This window comes from Drosophila kikkawai, chromosome 3L (genome assembly GCF_030179895.1).
Source record: "Drosophila kikkawai strain 14028-0561.14 chromosome 3L, DkikHiC1v2, whole genome shotgun sequence".
Taxonomy (NCBI): domain Eukaryota; kingdom Metazoa; phylum Arthropoda; class Insecta; order Diptera; family Drosophilidae; genus Drosophila; species Drosophila kikkawai.
Genome location: NC_091730.1, coordinates 22,419,704 through 22,432,930, shown reverse-complemented (window position 1 = coordinate 22,432,930; position 13,227 = coordinate 22,419,704). Strand labels below are relative to the sequence as shown.

Below are 13,227 nucleotides of genomic sequence, written 5' to 3'. Positions count from 1 at the left end.
ATGTCATGCAATTTGTATTTGTTAAACTTGAGATTCTTTTATTTTTTTCCAAGATTATGTTGCTTATTTCCCTCTCGGACAAGCCACCATTTATTATTATTTTTCACCCCGATTGAAGTGTGCCAGACTCGAGCCGCAGGCAGGGTTACAAATGTATATCTCAAGGTCTTAAAAAATCACATTCTTCAACTTATTGACTGTGAAGTTGTCGCCGATAGGGGAAGACCTTTGTTTCCTTTGTTTTTTTTTCGGTTTTTTTTAGACTGAGTTCCCATAGGGGACCTTCATCTTTCGGGGTGTTATATGCTGGTTCAACGCCTTGGCTTCTTCAATTATTAAATTGCCATTTAATTCAATTTGTCAACAATGGTTTGAGTGCATATCTGCAACTTGTTTAAAAAACTAAACCCCCAAGCAGCTGGATTTTCTTTTTTAAATATTTCCAAAAAGCAGCACCCTCATAAAAAAAAAAGAAAACTGTTTCCGGTTTTTGGGACTCACACACACACACTGACCAGCCACCCCTGATTAGTATGTTTGCATTAAAAAATACATCTATTTGAATGGAAAAAACAGAGGAATGCGATAACAAAAACCCAGCATGGTCATGTGAGGGTCAAGTTGGAGGGTCGGGTCAGCAGCTGCTGCAGTTGTGTAAAAAATTCCAGTCGTAATATCCAAAAATCGATACTGCTGTCGCTATGCCACTGGCCTTTATTAAATGCAGCCACCCTCTGAATTTTCCTCTCGATTTTCTCCCATTTTCGGCAGTTAATTATTTGTCACGTGTCCATGCAAATTTCATCTCATTGATTACGGCCAGATATTCGATACTTTTCCGGCGTGTAGCTGCAATTAAAGATTGACTCAAGCAACAACCCCCAGCCAGGTTGGCCAGGGGGATGGATATGAGATGGTGGTAGGCAAATCTGGCAAATATTTTTCCCAATTTATCCCGAAATATTTTCTATTGAATTTTTATGGCAATTTGGGAAAATCGTCCGCCAGCAGAGCAGCTATTTTTAGGGCGCAAACAATTGACCAGAATGCAGCCTCTACCCCGTGGGGTTTCTGCATCGATTTAAGGGTGTTGCGCCGATATTTGCATGTTTAAAAGTGAACTGGAAAAATTGCAATTTATGAAAAATGTAATGAAAAGAAATAAGGAACAAAAATTGCATTTGCCAAGGGTGATTTAGGCGCAACCCCCGAAGAAATGCTATGCAAATTATTTATTTCATTTTAGGCTCGAGTCTTGGCAATGGCTTTCCATTTATTTTATTTCGTTGAATTTTCGCTTTATTGCAACCCCCATGCCCCTTCAAAAAAGAGCGCACAAATCAAAAGAGATAAGCGAATATGTTTTATAAAACGAAAAAAAAAAACTAAATAAATTTTACAACAAAAACCCAAAGACAACTTGCAACGTACCTTGAGCATAAATCAAAATTTTGTACGACCCCGCCGGATGCAAGTCCGGCAAGGTCCACAGCAAAAACGACAACAAAATCAAAAATACAATTTTAGAGCATTAAGCACAAAACAAACAAATTACACTCTTAATAAATATTTTAGTTGTAGGCCTAAGAAAACATAACAAAATACTTTGGAAAATAATATTTAATAGATGTTGAGATTAAAACCAGAAGAGAAAAATGAAGATAAAAAGCAACACAAAGACGTGAAAGAGCGCAAAATCAAAAGCCACGAGCAAAAATCAAAACAAAATTAAATTTAAATTTACTATAAATTAAAAACCAAAGCGAAAACCAAAACCAAACATTTATTTAGCAATTGGCAAATGTATGAGATATATACACTAATATATCGATATATATACACATATATATATTACATATATTTAAACAATTTTACTTTGTTATTACGTAAAACTATGTGTGAGGCAAAAAATCAAAAGAAACGCAAGGCAAACTTGAACAAAATAATTTATATTACGATATACGTGAAAATGTGAAAGAGCAGAGAATCAAAAACGGTGGAAAAACCAAAAATTTTCATTTCATTGTAAGTGAGCATTTATCAAAAATTGTATGTGTTTTAAATTGATTATATTAAATATATATACAAATACATATAAATAAACTTTAAACTGCATCAACTGGGGGTGTCCTCTGGCAAGGGGGAAAAATCAAGGAGTTACCTCTCCTGAGGCTCCAACAGTTCGACTTCTGTGAAGCGAATGCACTCGTTGCGGCTACACAAGTGTCATCATCTCGAGCCTTAAAAGTGCTTAGGTCGCCCTGTGATTCCTGCGATTCCCATTCAAAGTCGGCGAGGGACTTGTCTAAGCTGATTCTGCGACCCTTGAGACTGGAATGCTACCCACACCACTCCCACATCACTCCCAGCTAACATGAGGGAAATTTCAACTTTTCCGAGTTTTGACATTTGCTTTCAGCTTTTCATTATCTGCACAAGGAGGCAGGGATGAACTGAAGTGCACTAAGAGAAATTAAGCCATGATTTATGGATAGTTATAATTAAATTTGTATTTCTAGGCATGGAAGTTTGCTTACATTCTTTGGTATGAAAGGTAAGGTAACACCACAAAGAATATATTTTAACTTTAGCCGGTTATTCCAATTATTTTTATTTATTATTACATCAATCAACAAATTTAGAATCTTGGTACTACCCATTTCCAGTGATTACATATCCTAGAAATACCCATTAGAAATAATTAGAAATACCCACTATTGTGACTTCAAATTTATCTTAGTGCATAGGTCAGAAGAGGCGGCAAAGGAAACTTAATCCTCCACCGACAACTGGAGATGGTCCTGCCATTTTGCTTGTTGCTACCCTCTAAGCAGTTCGAGCATTGCGAAATCAAAGTATGTCAATATTTGTATTACAAGGGACACTCACTGTAGCCGTAATGGGCAACAACAATGCCCGTGGAAATGTCTTATCAATAATTTTTGTTAAGAATGCGACGAAATCAATTCCGATCGGGGGGGCTGGAGATGTGCGTCAGGCGGCGCGTGTTCCTGACAGCTCCATAGTTTCCTCTTGTCCTGTTGCCCAGCTAACCCCCGGCCGAACTTCAACTTCCTGGAGGAAACAAACTTGTTCATAATTTTCGGGCCGACAAGAAGGGAGAACATTTTTCGGGTGAAAACATCAAAACGAGTGAGTATTATAAATGTTCACAATATGTGAAGGAACAGTTTGGAAAAGTTTTGGGTACAGTTGCCAAAAACTTTTAGCAGGCCAACATGAAAGTTTATTCTGAATTGTGGAAAGATCAACTAAGAGAAGAAATATTTAATTTTGAACACAAATGTTATTTCTTTTAAACCTTTCTATATGATCTTCTCTTCTAATTAAACCCCATTCTTTACCTTAAATATGTCCACTATCCTTTTCCTCTAATTCATTCTAAATTGAAACCATCCATCAATGACAGCAATTGCTCAAAAACTTCATGAATTAAATTATTGTTTTCGTCGTTCTTTTTAGATGGATTGTGTGTGGGAAATTAGTTTTTAATCGATTTGACAGAGCTTCGCACGCAGGACACACACTGGTCACAAATTACAGGCCCGAAATACTCATTGAACGCCATTAAAGGCCAAAGCCAGGACATCGCCCACTTATACCACATGTGAACTGAGTGTGGCCATACATAACATACATACACACATTTACGAGTAATTTCAACTCTCAATTAAATTGTTTAGGCGGCGCCAGGCGCAAACAACAATTTTTGTTGTCACCATATGCTTTGGAAACGCTTTCCATTTTCAGCTACATTTTCCATACCCCTCAAAGGGAGGCGACTAAAAGTATTTCGGTTTTGTGGTAACCTTACGATATTGGGAATACCTTGCAAGGGGTTTTTTAACCTCTCATAATGATAAGTTGTTTTTAATTTATAATGAATATCAACTTTTTAATTATAGCTTTGTTAAGTTATATTTAAACTATATGTATTTCAAAATCAAAAGTCCAGGGTATTCTACATTTGTATCCAAGTATAAATTCCCTTGTGCTTTTATGGGACTTCGTTTCATTGACCGCTTGCCGAGTCCTTGGAATGTGTCAAAAAAAAGGAAAACCCAATTCTTGGGTGAACACAAACAACAGCTACAAACTTTAATAATTTAACTTATGGATTTTTTCGGCGCTGTTTAGGGAGCTGGGGTAAGTATTTGTTATTTCGTTTTCTCATTTTCCAAATGTATATCGCGGCAAGGGGACGGAGGGAGTGGGGGTGGGTTTTTCATTTGTTTTCCCCCTGGCATATGCACATTAGTCCTGGAAATGCGGCAATTTAAATAAATGACGCAAAAGGACACGCACCAAAGACGAGTGGTGGCAGTAGGTTTCCCCTAATGACTTTTCAGAACGCGACTAAAATTGTTCTGGCTTTTCCCTTTGCATAAATTTTCATTGAAGTCTCGCATTTTTAACTGGAAAATGTAACAAAATGGAAGAGAATTCGAAGAATATTTTTCAGACAAGGTATTTTAGTCATATTATTATGGCACATGAGGAAAATTATACCTTTATTCCAGTGTCCAGTCACGGTCCTGCATGCATATCTTGGCCATGATCTAATTAGCTAAAGATTTCAATCAAATAAATTTTAATTTAAGTTTAAAACGTACTTGTAGTACAAATAAATGTACACATAAGTATTATATAATCATTAGAAGATTACAAAGTGTGGATTATTACAAAAATGAACCGATAATTTTCTTGAACTTAAGCTTAAGCCTCTCCATAAGGCATGAGGAGCTGCCGGATTAGCTCGATGGGGACTAACGCCTTGGAAAAGCCAGCTTCCATCAGTTCCTCATCCTCATCCTCTGGCACGACGAAGAGGGATTCCTGTTCGAGAGATTGCTGTATCAGTAACGCATTGGCATCCCGCCGAAACAGCTGAACTGCCTGGTAGGCATCCTTCTGGACCTGCTCAAATATCTGCTGAATTGCTGGATCCATCAGATCGAAGGCCGTTTTCGGCTTGGGCAACCTCTGGCCGGCCAGCTGCAGTTGATAGAGCAGGCGCCGCACTATAAAGCTGGCAAACCTTATGCGGCGAAACTCCTCGAAGCGACGAATGGGCACGTCCCAAAGCTCCTCGACCCCACTGTGCAGAAGAGCCACCTGGTAACCGTAATAGAACGTTACACACACCGCCAACCATAGACACAGGACAAGGTAACATTGAATGTAGAGGCTGATATCTATCAACATAGTGATTCCTCCGATGATCAGGCAGGTGGCGGCCACTCTCCCGTAGTGACGCTGCAGCCAAAGGTCCAGGCCGGTTTTGATAATGTTCAGGGCTCTCATGTCCGGTCGTAACTCACATGTAATTTTGATGAAACTGATATTTATGGGTGATCTAACTTGATTTAAAATACTTGGCCGAATTGATCTTTAGACCTTAATATTTTGTATAACAAGACACATAACGGAGCTGAATGATGTAATGATATAATTAAATACAATTTTATTGATAAATGTTGAGTCTATGATTTAATCACACCCGATAATGATCATTAATTTAATCCTAATGAGTTCATTGGGTAATTTTCGACACACAATTCCCATACTCTTCGCACATCGTACAACCCGCAACCCTTATCTAAAGGATCTCTTATCTAACTTTGCCAAGGACTGCATCCCTTTAGCCGTTCCAGTATGAAGCCAAAACAAACCAAGATGCGAGCGAAAACCGAAGGCACGGATTTATTTCAGTTTTGAGATTTTTTTCTCCGCTGCTGCTCCTTGTGCCTTTTCAATTGGGATACACACAGCAGCCTCCTCATGGTCATGTGCGTGCGCTTCAGCCAGAACTCCTTGGCAGGACTCTTTGAGTCCGAGTTTAAGGCTTGGGCTGAGGGGGAATAGGTTGAACGGGCGTTGATGAGGAATAAAACTTGCCGGCCGAAAGGACTCGCACACACACGCATCGGTGTGTACTTGTACGGTTGCGTTGTGGCAAGGACGAGGGAAAAGGACATCGGACGTCCAGCGAACGAACGGAAGCAACAAGAGGGCAAAAAATTTTTTCCTTTTGGCATGAAAGTTGAGAGAAAAATAAGAAGAAAATTGTAATTTTCATCAAGCGAAAAAAACTTTTTTTTTGTATTTCATTTCAGCTTGACCTTAAAAGAAAATTAGATGCTCGTGTTGGGGATTCATTCATGTGTGTGTGTGTGTGTGTGCAGGATATATGTATCCTGCGTGAGTATGTATGTATGTGAGAGTGGGGCGGCTATCGAACGAAATTCCAAAATAAAAAGAAAAATTTAACGCAAAAAGGCAAAGTTTTTGGGGGAGTGCCGGAGCAAGGATAAGGTTGCCAGGATAACTGGGGACGGGAGGCCATGTGTGTGTGTGTGTGTGCGGGATGCTGTGGCGGTCTGTTCTCCAATTTCCAAGCCAAACCAGCTGGCCATCTCAAGCGAGGGTGTCCTTTGAATTACTATACGTGTGTGTGTGTGTGGGGGTTGGAATGTATGCTAAAGTGAAAAGTAGTAAATTGAACTTTCTTCCTTCTCGTCCTTTCCATCTGCTCCTGCTCCTGGCTCGTTTTTATATTTTTGTGGGCAATTTGTACTTTGTCTGCGTTCAGCACTTTTTGCAGTTGTTGCTCCGGCCACTTTTCCACTTTTCTTTTCACTTTCATTTTACGGCTATCCGCATTTCGGATTCCGGAATTCGGAAAGGGAATTTCTGGGGATTTTCTTTGCGACTTTCATTGGTCATTCGTTATTTATCGCTTTGCAAATTAAAGTTGAGCCGCACCAAACTTGCCAAATTATTTGTAGTCATAAATATTAACCAAGATTCCCCCCGCTACTATCATTAATTAAAAGCTGATAAGCAGATAATAAATTGAAAAATCCATCAAAGGTAGCAGCATGTCTCAATGCATATATGTTATATATATTGCTGCTGATGGAGTAGAACTCATAATGTCAGGATTGACTTGACAGCAACAGACCAGTTCGGGACTGTCCTTGTTGGGGAAAGTAACAAAATAAAGGCTATTGTATTTACAAGACAAATTCGTTGTGTGATAACCATATATTTATCTTTAATTTATAATTTCAACATTAAATACTTCATTAAGTTCCACAAAATGCTTTTAATTTGAAAACCCTTTTAAGAAAATATACTAGAAAATTGTATTCTTTAAAATGATTTCAAATCTCCAGAGTTGACAAGTTACCTATACCTATACAGGTCGCTATGACTAGAGACACTTCCTTGGCCTAGCAAGGACTCTCCTTAGCAATGTCCCACTGTATGTATAAATGATGACAATAAAATTGCTTCGCCTGGGTCTCGCCTCCTCACGCGTATGTGTGTGCGTATCTGTTTGTTTGGCAATCAGCCATGACAGCCAGGAATAAGACTATGACTACGACTACGACTTCGATGACTACGAATTCCAATTCCCGGCCGAAATCTACCCCCTCCTGGCCATCACTTTCCCTGCAGTGATTTTGCAATGAAATTCGATGGCTCCGCTGGGGAGTTGGGCCAAAATAAGCCTCATTATGGAAAATCAATAGAGACGAACGTAACTTTAGACCTTGCCAACTACGGAAAGGAAATGGCATCAGCAGGAGGGGGGCGATGAATGGGAAAAGTGGCAGGAACACGTGGAAAAAATAATGACAAGGAAATCTGTAAAAAATAAAAGGGACATTTCTAATTATATTTATAAATATAACATCCTAAAACTATAAATCCCATAGTTTTGGAACCTTTTTCATGGGATTCAAAACTCTTTTTTTTTAAGGTATATATGACTTTAAAAAGCTTTAAGGGGGTCTTCTCATTCAAAAGCCGTTTTTTGAACCCTTTTTAAAAAAATTCTTATTTGAAAACGCAAAGAATAATTGAGAACTTTTTTTATTTATTGTATTCAAAAATGTTCAAAGTAACTAAAAAAGTTGTTCTTGCCTCGATACGAGGGTTGTTCAAAGAGTAATGAGACTTCAAACTTGGTGGTCGAAAAAAAAGGTGTCGTCCTGGCGGCCACGATTCAGGGTCTCCAGAGCGTCCGAAATGAAAAATAAAAACGGGGTTATAATCAGAATTGATGTCATTTTCGGGTGACGGAACAGATTTTTTTTAAAATTTTTTTAAACAAAATGGCGACGATTCAAAAAAAAAATTTCGATTTCGGGCGTTTTTTTTGTAGTTTAGTGTAAAAAAAAAATAGAAAAAAAATTTTAAAAAAAATCTGTTCCGTCACCCGAGAATGGTGACAATTCTGCGTCGACTCCACTTTGTTTCATGAAAATCGGTTCAGTTGAACTGGAGATATCATGGCCGCCAGTTCGAAAAACGTGGTTTCGAGATAAACGCGTTTGAAGTTTGAAAAAAGCTCATTTTGCGAAGAATTTGCTTCACAAAAAAGGCTGTATCTTCTAAAGTATTTCGAATTTCTAAAAATCCTTTTGGGGACATATACACACCATCCCAAGCTATAAATAAATGCAAAAAAAAAAAATCGAAAAAAAAAAGTTGCCCAATGAGAAGACCCCCTTAAATTTCGAAATAATTATATGGCACATAGAATTTATCTCTGATTTTTAGAAACAAGGCTAAAATCTATATTTCTACGTTATGATTTATTATAAAATATTTTTACTGTGCATTTTAATATTATGGACTACGCATTAAACAAAATTTCGATACAACTAGACCCAAAACACACCCAGCCACCCACTGTCACTCCCCAGATCCTACCAAAAAGACACAACAAACAAAAAAAGGAGGCAAAAACAAAATTAATTAATTTATGTGCCAGCCGGAATTTTCCATGGCAATACTACACACAAACACACACACACAGCAGCGACAACAATCTATTGATACAATTTTTCCAATTTCAACGCTTGTTGTTGTTGGTTTACTTGCTGTTGACAACAAGAGGAGCATGAGCAACAGCAACAACAACAACATAGGACTCATTACAAAAACATAATAACAAAATAAATATTGAAAGAAATGGCATAAAATTATAAAAGCCTTGTCCACCACAAGGAAAAGTGCCAGCAACAGACCGAAGTGAAAGTGGAGAGGCCTCCCCCAAACCTACGGAAAACTCGGAAAAACTCCGCCCCCAAAGCGCCAATAAATTTTATGCACTATCACACGCACACACACTCGCACACACATAAGCCGCCCTATTAATATTATCGTGCGACTCACCTGGTCTCTTTCAATGGCGAATTTTCTGCCAGACAGTTTGTATGCTAATTTGTGAGCTTAGGCCGCCTCACAATGGCCCCTTACACACACACACACAGACACACACTCGCATACCGACACATCACACACTCACTTACTCGGAGGAAGTTGTGTTTTTCACCGCGCTCCGCTAAATTATCCTTTTAAGCCGGTTAAGCGTGTCAGGTATCCTGAAAAAGGCGTGTAGTGTAGTGTGAGACTCCCAGGTACACAGGTACGTACCCGGATCGTTCCTGGCTTCGGCTCCACTAGGCCCCGGACGCCCAAAAGTTTTTTGGCAATCCAGGCCGCCTCAGGAACCGGTGGACAGGGGGGAGGGGGAACTCCAGCCTCTCTTCCCAGCAGACGCCTTCCACTCTCGCTGCTTTCCACTTTCCACAAGCCTTTCCCCGCGTTTTCTTTTTGGCACTCAAACACAGCTGATCGCAGCTGATCCAGTGTTGTGTAACGCTTCCGCGGGAGCTTGTACAGCCGCGCCTAACAGCACACTTTAGTGTTGGAAAGTGCCTGCGGTTAAGCTTTCCCGCCCTGTGCCGTTTTAAATTTTTAATTTAAATCGACATATTAATTAATAAATTTTATTAATTGCCAACCCGGAACCGTGCAAGGTCGCGCAGCTGGCAGGCGGAAAAAGGTCTCGGATCTGACCAATTTCCGATTCCCCGCCTAGGCGGTGTCCCGAGCAAACGGGCTTCGGGGACCGAGTTGGGGCGGTATATCCCCCGTCGTAGAGCCAGGGGGAAATTCTTGGCCAGCGTGGGAGCCCTGCGCGGACTGACTAGCCGGATATGGAGGAGGAAAACCCCTGCGCGGGCAGGTCTGCACTAGCGAGCTCGCCATGTGCACCGAGGGATGAGGAGGAGGAGGCGGCGTTCGGGAGGAGCAATAAGCTCTCCCGTACGCCACCGATGTACGAGGCCCAAGAAGGTGGGCAGAGCACAGGCTCTACGCCGCCCCCTAAGAGGTTGAGGGACCCGGCTAGCCCGACTAGCTCACCGAGAACTACGCCGGCGAAGAAGAGCAAGGCTTCAGAGAAGGCAGCCTGCCTGCAGGATCTGCAGGAGATGGGCAATCTATTACAAGAGGTCTCATCGAGAATGATGGATAAGTCGACGCGGCATATCACCGTGCCGCTGAGGGAAATGATTGCCAGGGTGAAAACCCTGCACTCGAGCATCCTTGCGGCAAGCAGAGCGGCCGCGGCAGGAGTCAGCGACAGGCAGGAGAGCCGGGTCGCAAACAACCTGTGCCGGAAATGCGCCCAGATTACCAAAAGCGCGGACAAGGAGCAGCAAACGGTGACCACCTGGAAAAAGGAGGCCGCGGCCCAAACCGAGCCTTGGAGAAGGCTAAGCCAGCCAGATGCGCCGGGATTACCCGCACCGGTGCTGGCCCCGCCACCCCCTCGCCCAGCGCAGCAGAAAAGCGCAAGGGCGCCCAAGAAGCCCCGTGCGAAGCCGCCAGCGGCGGTGCTTGATGCATCGGAGCAGCATAGGCCAGCTCGGAAGCCTGAGAGCCAGGCAATCCCCGTAAACGACTGGGAGGTCGTGGCGAGGAAGCCGAGAACAGCGCGCCGCACTCGCCCGGACGCTGTCATTGTCCACGCGAGCGGCAAGTCCTACAGCGAGGTGCTCGCAATGGTTACGAGGAGAGAGGACAAGCAGCTGTCGGACCTGGGACGCTGCGTGTCAAAGGTTCGCCGAACCAACAACGGTAACCTGCTCCTGGAGGTGGCGAAAGGTAGCGCCGAGAGCGCCACGACAATGAGGGAGAGCATCGAGAAGGTACTCGGAGATACAGCGTCGGTGCGCGCAACGACAGAGGACTCAAAAGTCCTCGTCTTGGAGGTGCGCAATATCGAGCCGATCTCGACGAAGCAGGAGGTCTGCGCCGCACTCGCGGGCCAGTTTAACTTCGAGGCGGAGAGGGTGAAAGTGCGGAGCATGCGCCGCAGTTTTGCTGAAACCCAAACTGCGATAATCAGCCTTCCCGTATCCCTTGCCAAAGCCGTCCTCCATAGAGGTGAAGTTCGGATTGGATGGACCATCTGCAGGATCCGGGAACGAAGTGGTCCCGTGAGGTGCTTCAGATGCCTAGAACCTGGGCATATTGCGATCCACTGCAAGGGCCCTGTGGACAGGAGCGGTTGCTGCATTAACTGCGGCGAGCCGGGACACAAGGCGGCTTCGTGCAACAAGGAGCCGTCTTGCTTCATATGCTCCGCGGCCGGAAGGAAGGAGACGAGGCACAAGGCAGGCGCCAGGGGATGTCCAGCCTCGAACAGTGGGTATGCGAATCCCAAGCCTGCATGCAGTTGATTCAACTCAATCTGAATCACTGCAGGGCTGCGCAGGATCTCCTGTCGCAGACGGTGCGGGAGCTGGGCTCGGAGGTGGCAGTCCTGAGCGAACCCTACAGGGTCGGTACCAGCCGCGTCTGGGCCACTGACCGCTCTGGCAAGGCGGCCTTGTGGCTCTGCGGAGCGGATGCTCCGGAGATGTGCGACACCAAAGCAGCGGAAGGCTTTGTCCGGGCGAACGTCGGCGGCACTTGGCTGTACAGCTGCTATCTGGCACCCAGTCTCTCATTGGAGGCGTTCGGCAGGATTCTGGACGAGCTGAGCAGCGATCTGCGTGGGCGGAGCAACGTCGTGGTCGGCGGCGACTTCAACGCCTGGGCCATGGAATGGGGATCCTCCCGGACCAACGCCAGAGGCCGAGCGGTGCTGGAGACCTTCGCCTCTCTGGACGTAGTCCTTCTGAACGAAGGCTCCCGGCAGACCTTCAGCAGGGCCGGGGTGGGCTCGGTAATCGACCTCACCTATGTCAGCAGTGCGCTGGCCAGCCGCGCCCGATGGAAGATCAGCGAGGCCTATACCGCCAGCGACCACGAGGCTATCGAGTGCTCGATAGGCGCCGCGCATCGCACGAGTGGGTCCCTACTCCCGGATAGGAAGGCGTTCCGGCAAGACACCTTCAGGCCGCGGGATTTTGCATATGCCCTCGAGGGCTTCACGGCAGGCGAAGCAGACGGAGCCAACGAGACGGCCGACAAGCTGGCATGGGCCGTGGACGGCGCTTGCAGGCAAAGCATGCTACTGAGAAGGCCGTTCAGAAAGCACCACTCCCCGGTGTTTTGGTGGAGCGAGGAGATCGCGGACCTGCGCCGTAAATGCCACCGCAGCAGAAGATTGATGCAGCGAGCTAGAGGCACCCCGCGCCTTCTTGCGTGCAGCGACCGCTACAAGGCAGCAAGAAAGGAGCTTAAGACTGCCATTAAGAACAGCAAACGAGAATGCTTCCTCAAGCTGTGCGACGCCGCCGAGGAGGATCCATGGGGAGGAGCCTACAGAACGGTAGTAAAGAGGCTTAATGCGGGTGGCTGTGCCCCAACCGACCCGGCGACGCTGGAGAGGATAGTTGGCTCCCTGTTCCCGAGCGGTCGGCAGGTCTTGATCTGCCCCAGCACCGAGTTGGGCGACATCCGTTGGGTCACGGAAGCTGAGGTTCTCCTTGCCGGTAGAAGCCTGAAGCCCAAGAAGGCTCCGGGGCCAGACGCGATTCCGAGTAGAGCAACCAAGTTGACTCTATCGCTGCTGACGTCCGAAGTTGCCGGCCTGTTCAACAAGTGCCTTCTGGAGGGGACGTTCCCCGACAGATGGAAAAGGCAACGTCTGCTTCTGCTGCCCAAGCCAGGCAAGCCACCAGGAGAAGCATCGTCCTACAGACCGATCTGCCTGCTGGACTCGATCGGCAAGGTGTTCGAAAGGGTGATCTCAACCCGGCTGAGCCAAGCTATCGAAGCCGCTGGTGGACTCTCCCCGGAGCAATATGGCTTCACGAAGGGGAAGTCTACGCTGGACGCCATTGCAAAGGTAGTCAAATTGGCGCAGGATGCCATTGCCGGAACCAGGTGGAAAGGAGGAAGCAAGTCCTACTGCCTGGTGGTCACCCTGGACATCAGGAATGCCTTTAACTC

At 44.8% G+C, this 13,227-nt stretch overlaps 1 protein-coding gene across 1 annotated transcript in view; it reads right to left on the bottom strand.

Annotated features, from left to right (window-relative positions):
• Coq4 (Coenzyme Q4) overlaps nt 1-9,391 on the bottom strand; it is a 38,687-nt gene extending 29,296 nt beyond the window's left edge. The window contains exon 1 of the mRNA XM_070284848.1: nt 9,348-9,391. The gene's annotated coding sequence lies outside the window, so the exon portion shown is untranslated. The remainder of the gene's footprint in view (nt 1-9,347) is intronic.
• Between the last annotated feature and the right edge of the window lie 3,836 nt (nt 9,392-13,227).